At 41.8% G+C, this 14,211-nt stretch overlaps 1 long non-coding RNA gene across 1 annotated transcript; it reads left to right on the forward strand.

Annotated features, from left to right (window-relative positions):
* Nucleotides 1–13,151: 13,151 nt before the first annotated feature.
* On the forward strand, nt 13,152–14,211 carry LOC135521271 (uncharacterized). The gene is made up of 4 exons (XR_010452518.1): nt 13,152–13,188; nt 13,583–13,729; nt 13,881–14,057; nt 14,151–14,211. It is a non-coding gene; the product is annotated as an uncharacterized LOC135521271 (long non-coding RNA).

The following is a 14,211-nucleotide window of genomic DNA, read 5'->3' on the forward strand; positions in this document are numbered from 1 at the left end:
GTATCCCACACTGCACCTCAGTGTCCCAGGGGGCCTGGAGGTCGGTGGTGATCACCGATTTATACCACCAGGCAGACGTAAGGCGTCAACTCTACATTGCAAAGCATTCTGGGTACTTGCCCAGGTAATGTATGGAATACTCCAAATCAATTGGTTTATTTCAACAGATAGACTAAATTATCTGTGTTATCATTGAGTACCATTTGTCATGTATACACTGACATTTATTTATTGCTTAGGTGCTCTTATTCGTTGTCTTTTAATAATTTATTTAAGTCCATTATAGACTACTACACAAGTGTTTTATTGGTGATGTCCTCTTTGGAGTTTTGAATAAAAAGCTGGAAATGCCTTATGGATGGAAAGTGGTTGACTCATGGTGAACAGATGGCTGCTTGACATCACAGCAAACAGAGAAAAGGCCTTTTACCGTCTCAGAAGAGGGGGATGAAGGGAGCCTTTAGAGTACAGAGAAAGTGCCCTGGAATGTGAGAAGGGCCTGAGAACTGCTGTGGCTCACCTTGTGGTTTTACCCTAACAAAGAGCTTTTTGAGCCTGTATTTCTCATCTCTATCTTGTTCAAGGCACAGATGAGCTCTTGCCCTAAATCTACAGAGCATAATACAAACCTATCACCTGGATTGCTGACCCCTGCAGAATCTCCTCCCACATGTCTCATGTCATGTGACATCCAATAGGCTGCTGTTAATCCAAGGATGTGACTTCAGTTTATTGGCCCATTTTCTCTCTGGAAAATAAAAAGATGCTACTCCATTTTTGGACATGATTTAGCCATAAGGCTCAATACCAGAAATGTAGACTTGTCCCAGTGTGTCTTTTAACAAATATTTACCAAATATTCCAGCCATCTACCCAACCACCGACCATCTTTGGTCATCTCCCCTAATAACATATAGCCTTTTCTAGTGATGGTCTGATAGGCCACATTGCAGCCCAATTTTTATTTCAACAACCAAAAGCAACAACTCCACAAATTGTTGCTTTCTGTGAATTCATTTTGAAGTAGGATACACACACTTGCTGCTTGTCATATAGTATATACAGTTATCATTTTTCTTATTTAGCAGATTAATCATTGGCCTTGTAGGTAGGCCTAAACATAGACATTTAGCCTACTCTTACTGCAGGCCTATATGATAAATATATATTTTTTAATCTATTATTTTACCAGATAAGTTGACTGAGAACACATTCTCATTTGCAGCAACAACCTGGGGAATAGTTACAGGGGAGAGGAGGGGGATGAATAAACCAATTGTAAACTGGGGATTATTAGGTAACCATGATGGTTTGAGGGTCATATTGGGAATTTAGCCAGGACACTAGGGTTAACACCCCTACTCTTACAATACGTGCCATGGGATCTTTAATGACCTCAGAGTCAGGACACCCATTTAACATCCCATCTGAAAGACAGCACCCTACACAGGGCAATGTCCCCAATCACTGCCCTGGGGCATTGAGATACTTTTTTAGACCAGAGGAAAGAGTGCCTCCTACTGGCCCTCCAACACCACTTCCAGCAGCATCTGGTCTCCCAGCCAGGGACTGACCAGGACCAAACCTGCTTAACTTCAGAAGCAAGCCAGCAGTGGTATGCAGGGTGGTATGCTATGACTATAGACCTATGATCTTACAGATGTCATATTATGATTGATATGAAATCTGATGTTTGTCAAGAAATTAGTAAAATATAGACCATATAAATGTTGAATATTATTCACACATGTTACATAGCCTACAAGTGGGCAATTAATACATGTCTGGAATGCCTAGACAAGAAAACAGGGTCTTCAGTTGAAGGAGTTATGCGCTTAAACACCACCAGAGAGAGATATAGCTGACATTTTAAAAGGGCTATGATAATTGGGTATAAAACGTTCTTAGTGATCCATTAGCCTTCATTAGCTTAGACGTCTACAGCCACCTAATTTTTCGTCCTCAAAACATGTATTCATTTAAGGAGTTAAAAGTATAACGAAATAAGAGTGCATGCAGGCTATTCTTTTGAGCAGAGAGGTCTTCCATCTTCCAACAAAGGTAGGTCTTCCAACCATTACCTTTTGTTTATCTTTAAAGCGGCGACGAAACAGGCTACGGCCTACATGGTCGTTTTAACCTTGCTTTGTTTTCCCTGCCTTTTCTATAGGTGTCCGTTATCGCGCCGCTACTCGTGCTCCTATTGTGCATCCCCCCCTCCCACGCGCAGGACGAGTACTCTGGTTACCACTCAGGTGAGCTGCCTGACGTGAACTGTTAGCCCCATTAGCCTTCGCGCCAATAGCTACTACAAATTATCCACATTTCTAGAGGTAAGCAAAAACAGTAGGTTATATCTTGATTTTATTTCAGTTTACCTTGATTGTGGTTAAAATGTATAGTTTTATATTCTCATGTCACCACAATGAAACATTTTTGATAATTGTGTACAAACATTACATTGGTTTATCTATCTAATAACAGGCTTATTTGTTTTGTAAACAGACTATCATTTTACTGGGGAAGTTTCAGGCTTGTTCAATTATTGTTTCAGGCTTGTTCAATTATTGTTTTGTGTCATATTAGGTGATGAACACACCTATGAGGGCTCCTTGGTCGACAACTATGAGCATTCAGGATACCCACAACCAGGTAATAACTACAACATAGCAAAGTCCCTTCCCCTGGTCAAAAGCCAGAGTTTGGTCCAAGTCTTCAGAACCCCTTTATGCCTCCTCCAAATGGCTTATATGCATCAACAAACCAAATCATTTTTCATGAACAATGTGAATTGCTGGTGGGAATAATGTCTGTCTCCACTGCAACACAAAAATACTTAAATACATGTAATTTTGCCCTTGAAACATTTAATTGAAATACTGTAGAATTCCATTAATTCCTATGGAGGACTGCTCCTACTGGGCAGTGCCAATATGGTTGACCTGTGGCTTCAAAGCCTCTCAATGGCCAATACATAGCATCAGCAATCCAGGGTTTGTATACAGTGCCTTGCGAAAGTATTCGGCCCCCTTGAACTTTGCGACCTTTTGCCACATTTCAGGCTTCAAACATAAAGATATAAAACTGTATTTTTTTGTGAAGAATCAACAACAAGTGGGACACAATCATGAAGTGGAACGACATTTATTGGATATTTCAAACTTTTTTAACAAATCAAAAACTGAAAAATTGGGCGTGCAAAATTATTCAGCCCCTTTACTTTCAGTGCAGCAAACTCTCTCCAGAAGTTCAGTGAGGATCTCTGAATGATCCAATGTTGACCTAAATGACTAATGATGATAAATACAATCCACCTGTGTGTAATGAAGTCTCCGTATAAATGCACCTGCACTGTGATAGTCTCAGAGGTCCGTTAAAAGCGCAGAGAGCATCATGAAGAACAAGGAACACACCAGGCAGGTCCGAGATACTGTTGTGAAGAAGTTTAAAGCCGGATTTGGATACAAAAAGATTTCCCAAGCTTTAAACATCCCAAGGAGCACTGTGCAAGCAATAATATTGAAATGGAAGGAGTATCAGACCACTGCAAATCTACCAAGACCTGGCCGTCCCTCTAAACTTTCAGCTCATACAAGGAGAAGACTGATCAGAGATGCAGCCAAGAGGCCCATGATCACTCTGGATGAACTGCAGAGATCTACAGCTGAGGTGGGAGACTCTGTCCATAGGACAACAATCAGTATATTGCACAAATTTGGCCTTTATGGAAGAGTGGCAAGAAGAAAGCCATTTCTTAAAGATATCCATAAAAAGTGTTGTTTAAAGTTTGCCACAAGCCACCTGGGAGACACACCAAACATGTGGAAGAAGGTGCTCTGGTCAGATGAAACCAAAATTGAACTTTTTGGCAACAATGCAAAACGTTATGTTTGGCGTAAAAGCAACACAGCTCATCACCTTGAACACACCATCTCCACTGTCAAACATGGTGGTGGCAGCATCATGGTTTGGGCCTGCTTTTCTTCAGCAGGGACAGGGAAGTTGGTTAAAATTGATGGGAAGATGGATGGAGCCAAATACAGGACCATTCTGGAAGAAAACCTGATGGAGTCTGCAAAAGACCTGAGACTGGGACGGAGATTTGTCTTCCAACAAGACAATGATCCAAAACATAAAGCAAAATCTACAATGGAATGGTTCAAAAATAAACATATCCAGGTGTTAGAATGGCCAAGTCAAAGTCCAGACCTGAATCCAATCGAGAATCTGTGGAAAGAACTGAAAACTGCTGTTCACAAATGCTCTCCATCCAACCTCACTGAGCTCGAGCTGTTTTGCAAGGAGGAATGGGAAAAAATGTCAGTCTCTCGATGTGCAAAACTGATAGAGACATACCCCAAGCGACTTACAGCTGTAATCGCAGCAAAAGGTGGCGCTACAAAGTATTAACTTAAGGGGGCTGAATAATTTTGCACGCCCAATTTTTCAGTTTTTGATTTGTTAAAAAAGTTTGAAATATCCAATAAATGTCGTTCCACTTCATGCTTGTGTCCCACTTGTTGTTGATTCTTCACAAAAAAATACAGTTTTATATCTTTATGTTTGAAGCCTGAAATGTCGCAAAGTTCAAGGGGGCAGAATACTTTCGCAAGGCAAAGTATTTTAATACCCACCTGGATCCAAAATATACACTGGGTGTACAAAACATTAGGAACAACTTCCTAATATTGTGTGCACCCCCTTATGCCCTTAGAACAGCCTCAATTCTTCAGGTCATGGACTCTACAAGCGGTCGAAAGCGTTCCACAGGGATGCTGGCCCATGTTGACTCTAATGCTTCCCACAGTTGTGTCAAGTTGGCTGGATGTCCTTTGGGTGGTGGACCATTCTTAATACACACGGAAAACTGTGGAGCGTGAAAAACCCAGCAGCGTTGTAGTTCTTGACACACACCAGTGCGCCTGGCACCTACTACCATACCCCGTTCAAAGACACAAAAATATTTTGTCTTGCTCATTCACACTCTGAATGGCACACATACACAATCCATGTCTCAATTGTCTCAAGGGTTAAAAATCCTTCTTTAACCTGTCTCCTCCCCTTTGTCCACACAAATTGAAGTGGATTTAACAAGTGACATCAATAAGGGATCATAGCCTGGCCAGTCTGTCATGGAAAGAGCAGGTGTTCTTAATGCTTTGTACACTCTGTGTAAGTACACTAGGTGTACAGTCAGACACTAACTACTACTACAGTATAACCTCAATGGTATGATGCTTCCTTTGACATGAACTAACCTGTAGAATGCAAACATTTCCCTCTCACTTGCCTCACTTTAACCCCTCCACCGCTCGACATTCCTCGCTGGCAGAGGAATACCCACCGGAGCCCACTCACAGCTATGAGGAGCAGCAACCCTCATCTGGATATGACCCCTATGTACCAGCCCCCACCAGCGTGAGCATGATCACAGAGGACTCCTACCCCTACACCACCACCACACAGGTGAGGGGAAGTCAAGGGGGAAAGTATGTTATGTGTGATTTTTAGTAATGACATGTCATGTAACATTGTGATCTGTCATATAATGTAATATCATGTTATAACTGCAGGTGCCATACGAGCAGGAGCCCTACTACGAAGAGTCGCTCCAGGCCCCTGGTGGTGGGGAGGCTTCTCTGGGGGAGGAGGGGCCAACAGACTGTAACTGTGAGCCAGGAGAGCCAGGGTTCGCTGGGTTTGCAGGGCCCAAGGTAGGACGAAGGCTCTAACCTAATGCTCAACGCCATGCAAATGGAATTTAGAACCTTATAAACAGCAAACATCCATGTACTTTGCTGATGAATACTGATTAAATGGCATTTATATAGCATTCACTGGGTCCTTAAGTGATTTGCATTGTATGGGGGTAGCTCACCCCATCCACCACCATCCTGTGGTATCCTTCTGTTTTCTGGCCTGAACAAAATATCAGTATGTTTGTGTCTGTCTGTCTGTCTGTCTGTCTGTCTGTCTGTCTGTCTGTCTGTCTGTCTGTCTGTCTGTCTGTCTCTCTCTGTCTGTCTGTCTGTCTGTCTGTCTGTCTGTCTGTCTGTCTGGCTGGCTGGCTGTCTGTCTGTCTGTCTGTCTGGCTGTCTGTCCGTCCATCCATCTAGGGAGCCAGAGGACTGCAAGGTAAAGATGGCTTCCCTGGGGCTCAAGGACGCGAGGTGAGTGTTAAATGCTGTATAGTCACTATATCAAATTCATAGTGCATGCCAAATTACACCCTCCATTGTGCTTAATCAATGAATCACTGCTCATATCCCTATTGGGGGAATGCTGTTGATATAGTTCCTGTGTGTTGTGTTCAGGGGTACAAAGGATTCAAAGGAGTTCTAGGAAGAGGAGGAGACACAGGGCCTGAGGTGAGGAAGTCAAAAAAGTAAAATAAAAGACCTCATACAAATACCCAAAGCAGCCTTAGACACTATCCATCTCCCAAAGCGAGGCTTGAACCCAGGTTTCCCAACACCACGGCAAACACGCTTGCCACAACCTCAAAAGAGAAACAGTATCTCCCTGGGAGGAATGTTTGTAACTACAAAGTCTGGCATCAACATTACACTTGAACTTGACTCAACAGCTGTATTGACCTTTGCCATCTCTACAGGGTGACTCCGGGCCTGATGGGGAGGATGGTGCCTCTGGTTTCTCTGGAGCCCAGGTAAGTAAGAGGCCTATAGAGGATATCACAGATGTAATGTATCCCTCTTTCATTGTTTTGCTCTGATCTGTTTCTATGCTCTGGTCTAAATTCTGCAACATGGCACAAGCAATGCAACTTTTTCTATATTGATTATGGCCAGTAGATGGTGATCTCTTTATTATTCAGAACTGGAGAGTGACACTGTTGTGTAGAGGTGAGGCTGAGCTTCAACAACAATGATTACCCATTCTCTTTCTCATTCTCTCTCTTGGTCTATACTTTATTCCATTCTTTTGCACCTTGTCTCTCATTCTTTCTCTCTCCTACAGGGCTTGCCTGGTCTTCCTGGCGATCCAGGTGAGACTGGGGTGCTAGGTCTGAAGGTAAAGACCCTTCCTCAAAACCAGACCGGCATCCTAAAATGTGTATCACATCAAACAAAATCACCCTCTACCTAAAAAGACATTATAACCCCATTTCAAAAACAGTGTGGCCCTTCACAAAATCTTATTTAAATGTTCACTAATAACAGCCCAAGCCACCATAATGTTTGACTAAAGTTTAAACCTACAAGAAACAGCATGACATCACATAAAACCCCTGTTATACCACCGAGAACCAATATCTTAAAAAACATTTTTTTTTTAAACAGGTAGGCTAGTTGAGAACAAGTTCTCATTTACAACTGCGACCTGGCAGTTGACATAACAGGGAACCAGTATGACATCAAGGAATTCCAAAATGACATCACTGAGTACCAGTGTGACATTACAGAGAACCAGTATTGCCACGGTCAAGACAACTTGGAATTCAGAAACTCTTAAAAACTTGTTGTAGAAAGATGAGGTCCGAGTTTTCCACTTGGAAAATATCAGAATTGACCAACAGGAAGCGCTACGCAAAAAACATAGGTACATTTTAACTCAAGAGTTTCTGAGATTCTGAGTTGTCTTGAAAGCACCATAAGACACCACAGATCACTAGTATGACATAACAGAGAACCAGTCTGACACCACACAATTCAGTTTGAATCCCCATAGATGCAGTATTGAGGTCAATCGAACCTGACCAAAACATTGGATTTGCCATGGAAACGAGTGGGGGAAAGGGCCGTGGGGGAAAGATCCTGAAACTTCTCATTGCCCGTAGCATAAATATCCTCCATTTAACCTATTGTTTATACAGTGAGGGAAAAAAGTATTTGAACCCCTGCTGATTTTGTACGTTTGCCCACTGACAAAGAAATGATCAGTCTATCATTTTAATGGTAGGTTTATTTGAACAGCGAGAGACAGAATAACAACAACAAAAATCCAGAAAAAAGCATGTCAAAAATGTTATAAATTGATTTGCATTTTAATGAGGGAAATAAGTATTTGACCCCTCTGCAAAACATGTGTTTTTCTGTTTTTTTTTTGTTATTCTCAGTGTTCAAAAAAACTAATATTAAAATTATAGACTGATCATTTCTTTGTCAGTGGGCAAACGTACAAAATCAGCAGTGGATCAAATACCTTTTCCCTCACTGTATGTGTATTTCACACTATGGTGAGGTAAAAATCAGAGTATAATGGTTTTATGGATGTCAACCCCAACACATGTTCATGTCATTGTCACCAATCAACTGTATTACAGTTAAAAACTACTTTGACTACCACCACAGATTTCAGTATGCTAGCTATGCTAACCAGCTTATACGAACGGAAGTTAGCATTTAGCAGTCACTTCTAAACCTGAAAAGGGACAACTTGTAAATGTTATACAGAGAAAACAGACAAATATATCCAAATCGCATCTAAGTAACCACATTGACCCTGTTATGAATATCCACTTTGTTGGAACAGAGTTGATGAATGTGTGACAATATGGTCATTTGGAATGGTTTGCATTTCATTGACTTCTTTACCACATCCATCAGGTAAAACCTGCAAAAAGGTATGACATTATAGACCCCCACTGTACCACAGAGATATCACGGAGTACCAGCATGACATCATAGAATACCACTATACCATCACAAATATCAGCTAATTACACACAAAAAAAAATGTTTTTACAATTTCAAACTGTCTCTGCCTGAGTGTGTTCCTTATCCTCAACAGGGTGACATCGGTATGGAGGGGCCACGCGGAGGAGTCGGGGTAACGGGTGAGACTGTGAGTATTGACAAAATGCAGCTTTTATGTTTTGTAGGTAACCATATTTGGTTTGATATCAAGAGATTTTTTTTCAATTCATCTCAAATAAACAAATAAACAATCCATAGGTTATTATTGTGTAATTACCATTGTACCATGGATTTTCTAAGGAAACCCACTACCTGGTCATTTCTGTAGCGTAAAATAAAGTGCTTCCTCAAATGAGTGTAAGGAAATTTGGTACAAAATCCCCAGCATGTTTCTGTATGGCACTACTCATGTGTTTAGTTGTTTTTCTTTTTCTAGGGTCCTCTTGGTGAGGCAGGGCCTGGTGGGCCTGATGGAACTGGAGGTATCAAGGTAAACATGGTGGCCACCACAACTCAACACTATCCAATCACAATTGTTGCCACCACTCAGAGTTGCTACCACAACTCAGCACACACTGTCTTCTCAACATGCTCAATTCAATTCTTCACTCAGCACCTTACACAGCTCTCACTAGAAGCAATACAAGACTGTATGATGTGAAAGCCTCAAACAGGCTATGTGATGTGATCATTTCCATTTGACATATAAACAACATACAAATTATTGTTATTTGTTCTGGCTATGCTGAGACAACCTTTCTTCTCAGGGATCAACTGGAGCAGAAGGGAAACAGGGTCCTGAGGGAACAGAAGGGGAAAAGGTAGCGCCATTCAACCTCACTTTGTGACCATGGTTAATTAAACCATGGTTGAATAACTCATTATTTTTTATTTTTTTTATCTTATGAGGTCAACTTCCATTTCCCCTGTCTAAAATGTCTTCCATCTCATCCTTTCTCTTCCACAGGGTCAGATTGGAGCACCTGGATTCTCAGGAGACCATGGGGAGATGGGCTATAATGTAAGATGGATGTCTGTCTATCCGTCACACCATTCATCTCCCTGGAATGGGTGGCCAGTAATAAACTGGTCCTAAACATCTCTAAAACTAAGAACATTGTATTTGATACAAATCATTCCTTAAGTGCTAGACCTCAGGTGAATCTGGTAATGAATGGTGTGGCTGTTGAACAAGTTGAGGATACTAAATTACTTGGCGTTACCTTAGCTTGTAAACTGTCATGGTCAAAACATATAGATTCAATGGTTGTAAAGATGGGTAGAGGTCTGGCTGTAATAAAGAGATGCTCTGCTTTTTTGACACCACACTCCAGAAAGCAAGTTCTGCAGGCTCTAGTTTTGTCTAATCTTGATTATTGTCTAGTCGTGTGGTCCAGTGCTGCAAAGAAAGACCTAGTTAAGCTGCAGCTGGCCCAGAACAGAGTGGCACGTCTTGCTCTTAATTGTAATCAGAGGGATGATATAAATACTATGCATGCCAGTCTCTCTTGGCTAAGAGTTGAGGAGAGACTGACTGCATTGCTTCTTCTTTTTATAAGAAACATTAATGTGTTGAAAATCCCAAATTGTTTGCATAGTCAACTTACACACAGCTCTCTCACACACACACTTATCCCACCAAACATTACACCATAGTCCCCAAATCCAGAACAAATTCAAGAAAAAGTACAGTATTATATAGAGCCCTTATTGCATGGAACTTCTTTCCATCTCATATTGCTCAAATAAACACCAAGCCTGGGCTCAAAAAACAGATAAAGCAACACCTCACGGCACAACGCCTCTCCTCTTTTTGACATAGATACTTTGTGTGTATGCATTAATATGTAGGCTACGTGTGCCTTTTTAAAAATGTATGTAGTTCTGTCCTTGAGCTGTTCTTGTCTAATGATGTTCTGTATTATGTCATTGTGTATTATGTTTCATGTTTTGTGTGGACCCCAGGAAGAGTAGCTGCTGCTTTGCAACAGCTAATGGGGATCCTAATAAAAATACCAAATACAAAAAATACCATTTGGACCTCTTGTTTGTCCTTCTCTACAAATACTATGCTATTCCCTACATGGAGGGAGACCATTAATCCTACTAACATGCTTATTCTTTCTGTGTTTTATAGGGGTATCCTGGAGAGCCAGGAGGCAGAGGAAAGACCGGTCACAAGGTATGTTTAGGGGGACAGGAGTAGTGTTGTTTTCACAGAAAGTACTGTGGTTGCTTTCAAAAGTCATTGGCCATTACTCTTCACAGAAACTACTCTGGTTCCCCCAACATTTCTGTGTGTTCATGGGAGTTTTCCCTAAACTGCATACTGTTATTTTCACTGAAGGTTTTGCTATTGTTGATTTTGTGAGTCATGTGGCTGTTAAACACTTTTGGCCATAACTATAGCACATCCTCTACGTGGGAGATTAGATTGATACTGTAGTAGCGATGTCTCCCTTGCTCTCTTCTCTTCCACTTTCTGTTTTCTCTGTATCTCTCTCTTTCCTCTCTCTCAGGGTGACCAAGGCCCAGGGGGCATGCCAGGCAGTGATGGGGAGCCTGGAGAGGATGTGAGTATCAGTATGATAACCACTAAATTAGTAATAAATATGTAAGGAATCTGTCGATGGGATTTCTCCTAACAAACTACATTTACTATTTATTTTCCAGGGTCCTCTTGGAGTTCCTGGGGTGATCGGCTTTCCTGGAGAGTTTGGACAAAAGGTAAAGTGAAGGAGAATTGCATGCTGGGTATCAGGATGACATCATCACAATGGCTGAGATGTATAATCCAAACATGTCTAGTTGACCTGTTCTGCTGTTATGACATGGATGTAATTTGTTATATTGTACAGTACATTTATTCAAATCAAATGTTATTTGGCACATGCGCCGAATACAACATGCTTACTTACAAGCCCTTAACGAACAATGCAGTTTTAAGAATATAAGAGTTAAGAAAATATTTACTAAATAAACTAAAAGTGGACATGTACTTTTAATACTTAAATGAATACTTTGTGAATAATGGCCAGTCTTCCCTCTTAGGGCGCGAGTGGGGATCGTGGCGTGAGGGGACCTCTTGGGAGAGTAGGAGCTGGGGTAAGACTGGCTTTATAAACTGGGTGGTTCGAGCTGATTGAATGCTGATTGTTTGACAGCTGTGGTATATGAGACCGTATACCATGGGTATGACAAAACATTTATGTGTACTTCTCTAATTACATTGGAAACCAGTTTATAATAGCAATAAGGCACCTCGGGGGTTCCTCGGGGGTTTGTGGTATATTGCCAATATTCCACGGCTAAGGGCTGTGTCCAGGCACTCCGCGTTGCGTCGTGCATATGAACAGTCCTTGGCGTGGTATATTGGCCATATACCACACCTCGTGCCTTATTGTTTAATTATAACCACTACATGAGGTGCTCTAATCTCAATGACATTTGCACAGTAGACTACAGATCACAGTACATAAACTGTCACTTCCACATTCCTCAGTAAATTCCCCTCCATGTTGTTGTTAATTAGATTAAATTCCAAGTTGCTTGAGGGTTTTGTGTTGGTGGACAGACAGCTATGTGATATTGTTGACAGTCAAAACAGGAAGGTAACAGATATGTTAGTAAAGTCCCTAAAAGCAAGAGATCTGTGGGTAAAGTCCCTGAAAAGGTTTCAGTGTCAGGTAAAAACAAAGATGGTCATGCTGATGTTAGTTTAAAACCCCAGCTTAACTGTCAGAGATGTTATGACAATAGTACCGTATATTTTGTTATAAGTTTAGACAATTAAGAATGATCTGTCATTGGAAATTCGACAAAATTCCTCTTTTTGAACAAAGGTTCTCATTCTAAAGTGTGTGTGTGTACAGTATTTGCAGCAGTTTACCTATATGTATTTCATATTATAGGGGCCTCAAGGAGAGAGGGGAGATGCAGGAGTTCCAGGGAAACCAGGACCTAAAGGCCTGCAGGCCCAGCCTGTGTGTATATGTCATAACTCAAACATTGTCGTAACCACTACAATTATCATCACTTTGATGATTATGTAATTGTTGATTTAATGCTTTGTTTCTAGGGAGCCAAAGGGGAGACAGGTCCCGATGGTGATACGGTAACCTTTTATTTACGTTCCCCATCAGACTGCTAAATTACCAGTCAGTTAATCAAACACACACACACACACACACACCGGTAAGTGAAAGTGGATGTGTATTGGTCATCTACTGTTTATGTTTGGGTCTTTCCTTTGTGACTGATAAGCTTTAATAAGCAGTCCAATCATTGCCATGGCATCATACTGACTCATCTCATGTGCTGATTGTTCCTTCCTCAGGGTGGGGTTGGAAGAACTGGAGTGAAGGGAGGGAAAGGAGACAAGGTAATCCTGTGACAATGCCGAGGCGATGTCACTCGCGTATCTACTTCCTGTTTCCATTGATGTAGTGTGACCGATTTTCTTCTTACTAAAAATGTTTCTGTTCCTCTTTCCAAACAGGGAGGTTTTGGAGCACATGGTGACAAAGGACAGGTTTGTATACTTCATTCTGTGAATGTATGAGTTTTTTCCACCTCATTCTGTCACATAAAAACCACAATACTGACACCATAGGTTGTTCCTAGATGACAGCAGACACAACAGCACATACTGTACAGTGTTGAGTTCCCATTACATTATAAAATCCTAATATAACTGTTTTTAACTGTAATGTTTAGGTAGAAGTATTGAGAAGTAAATTATTTGATTAGGTAGAATTATTGAGAATTAATTGATTTGATTAGGTAGAAGTATTGAGAATTGGAATTATTTAATTAGGTAGAGGTATTGAGATAATTGAGTTTAAATCATGGCTTTCTGCACTCAGTGACTGAACAGTGTCCCCCCTCTCTCTGTCTCCCTCCTTCCCCTCATCTCTGAATGGCAGCAAGGGGAGAGAGGTACCATCGGCCCTGATGGCATTGTTGGACGAAATGGACCCCCCGGCATCCCAGGCTCCAGAGGAGAGCCAGGTCCAGGCGGTGACCTGGGCGTCAAAGGTGGCTCTGGACCTAAAGGAGTGCCAGGTGCCCCTGTGCGTATCAGGAGCCAACTCCAGCCTGCCTGGAGGAAGGGTCTCCCCCTTATTTTACATTGACCCATATCTAGCAATAGCTTTTACTGACTGATTGATTGATCAATTGTTTACTTGCTTGGTTGATTGATTGCCTGCTTTTTGACCTCAGGGCCCTGGGCTGACAGATGAGCAGGTATTGCAGCTGTGTAAAGGAGTGGTGACAGCCCAGATCTCCCAGTATGCAGCTTCCATCCGGGCCAAGTGTTCCCAAGGCTGCCCCATCAACAACCGCACACTCATTGGGCCGCCCGGAACCAGGGGACCAACTGGAGAATCAGGCAAACCCGTGAGTCACACAGCCCCCAAAACAACCCCTATCTACTAAGGAAAGCCTTTATTCCAAACGATGATAAGTTCCGTTGACCTCTCTCTCTCTCAGGGTAAAGCGGGCAAAGCTGGAGTCAAAGGAGCCAGGGGCATCCAAGGGGACACAGGAGTGG

Source organism: Oncorhynchus masou, chromosome 29 (genome assembly GCF_036934945.1).
Source record: "Oncorhynchus masou masou isolate Uvic2021 chromosome 29, UVic_Omas_1.1, whole genome shotgun sequence".
Lineage (NCBI taxonomy): Eukaryota > Metazoa > Chordata > Actinopteri > Salmoniformes > Salmonidae > Oncorhynchus > Oncorhynchus masou.